The sequence below is a fragment of the Cyprinodon variegatus genome, unplaced genomic scaffold, assembly GCF_000732505.1.
Source record: "Cyprinodon variegatus isolate N-32 unplaced genomic scaffold, C_variegatus-1.0 Scaffold1269, whole genome shotgun sequence".
NCBI lineage: Eukaryota > Metazoa > Chordata > Actinopteri > Cyprinodontiformes > Cyprinodontidae > Cyprinodon > Cyprinodon variegatus.
Genome location: NW_015151722.1, coordinates 42,936 through 45,557, shown reverse-complemented (window position 1 = coordinate 45,557; position 2,622 = coordinate 42,936).

Below are 2,622 nucleotides of genomic sequence, written 5' to 3'. Positions count from 1 at the left end.
AATAACAGAGACGAGATCCTAATGCCACAAAAACGGATCCCCTCAATACCTCGGATGCGTCTAGAAATTCTGTCCATAAAAGTCCAACCCTCACCGGAAAAGAGTCCAACTTACTGTCCGCAATGTGGACCAGGCTCTGACACTGGTCATACAGATATAACACATCCACAAATTTTATTTTTTTTATTTATTATTATTTACCTTCATATTCTCTATTCTCTAATTTTATACAGGATTTGCTTTCTGCCTGGAGATGGAAAGTGAATGACTGGATTCCACAAATGCTTATACCTCTTCTTCAAGCTATGGAAGACACATGTGGAGAGAGCAGTTTATCCTTTTCATGGCCGTAATATTTCCCCCACTGCTTGGCCAGGAAAAAACATTGCCTGTGATGCCGATTAGGTGCTGTGTGTGCTACTTATTTGTGTACTGGCTATCGTAAGTATAACATGGAAGAAAAATGTCCTAAATTATTATGTAGAATGATGAAGGGTTTTCCATTCAAAATTTTATATTGCAAAAGAAATAACATTGCTGTGAATGAAAAGTATAATTTTGCAGGGAACTGAGGGGTTTTATACAGTGTTTTTTTTTTTTTTATTTGTATGCAGAGTTCTGACAGGATGAGGAATCCTTTCAAAAAATGTGTGCAAAAGAATCGAGAAAAACTATAATGTTTTGAGATTAATTTATATTATTCCAAAAGTAAAGCTTGGTTTTGCAGGAGAATGTGTTTTTTTTTAGTTGTTTGTAGCGTCCTGATAAAAGAGGCATGTTTTCAGGGAATGCATGTAAATGTTTGAGAAAAAGATTTGAGATCTGATTGCACTTAAATGTCTTTTGTAGATGTTAAGTGGGTTTTTATTGAAAACCCCCTTAACAGTATTCTTAGTTGTGTGCTTGTTGGACCAGTGGTGTGCCTTGTTGATTATCTGGTTTGAACATCAACGGATACCTCTCCAGACTTTGCCTGGGCCTGTTCATGCCTGCATGGATGAGTAAGCATGTGTTCCTGCATTGGTGAGTAAGCTCCTGCATATGTCAGGGGTCTGTGGGAGGTGTGTGAAGACTGTCAAACTCTCAGAGCTTCATGTCCCTCCCATTTCTCTCTCATCCATCCAACCTGGCTTATTTTCTAACCTGACATGTGCACGTGCAGCAACATGCAGCCGGGACCGCCAACGGGGAGCGACCATCAGCAGCGTTCTGATCTGTTATTGGCTGCGACTGGGGGAAGGAGGGGGCTAGAAGTAAAGGAGTTTAGCTGGGATTAACTTCGATATCTAATCGATGTTGACTCGTATAATAACAGAGGGTTAGAGACAGAGGTAAGAGGAGTGCAGGAGGGAGGAGGGAAGGATGACTCTTTAGAGGGATGAGGGGATGGTGGATGAAAAATAACGATGGAAAGTGGCTGCATGATGAAAAATGGTTTATGAGAAGAGGGGATTAATCAGAGTTGAAGGGAAATAAAACTGTAAAAAATGAAGGGGAAAGATGATGAAGTCAAAGGCATGAAAAGAGATAAACATAAAGGGGTAGCTAGTGCAGGAGAAGAGGATGAAGTGATGGGTTGGAAGACAAATAAGTTTTCTGCAGAAGTGGACGAGGAAAGAAAAATGGGATCAGAAGGAAGAGAAGATGAAGGAGAGGGTGCTTGGAAGAAAAATAGTCGAAGGATAAAGCAATGATGGAGATAAAGAGGCTTAAATTTGCTTCATCAGCATCACAGAACTCAGTAACATTACCTTTGCACATCATGGCAGGTAAAGAATGAAGCTTCATGTTTTGCACCAGGACATGATGAATGACCAGGAGGAAACCAGATGGAGAAAAACAACCTACTACTAGGATCACAAACAAATTCCCTTAATAAATGACACCTGAAGTCAAACAATTAGAATTCCTATAAGAAATACAGAAAAATCTAACCCGGAAATAAAACAAACAACTCACCCTGTGAAAACACCAAGAAAAATATATCAAAAAGAGACTTTCACCTCTTCTGCTCCTCCACTCCTTCAGCTCCAACCATGCTCTTTCAACACATAAGAAGAAGAAGACACTCTAAGCATTGAACAGTATAACCGCTCACTGCAAGGCACATTAATCTCTGTAATTAGGTTTATCTCCCTTTCTTCTTTGCTACATCTTTTCTTATCTCCTGCCTCATTCTCCTCTATGTTCCATCATTTTCTCTTCATCACCCTGAAATCCCCCTCAGCTTTAAAGCACCGAAGTTTTGCAATCAGACCCTGGATAGACCCAATCATCCTGAAAGCCAAGGGCGTAGGTTTGATTTCTACTTTGGTAGGGACACTGTTGGTCTGATGACATTGGTCCTATGCAAAAATGTGCATGCTCGTGTTTTTTATGCTTGACGTGAAAATCAGGGTGTATTTCGTTTAAAGAGAAAAGCAGCAGTTCTTGCTACATTTATACAAATTTTATAAGCACTACACACACTAGATGCTGTTTATCAATGACTGACGCTTTACTGGCTCTGATGAATGAGGAAATAGGACTTTATTCCACTTTGAAAAGGTTTGCATTTGAAATTACCTAAGACAGTAGGTAAATCTGCCTATTTAACAGTATATAGTATAAATATGTCTGTTA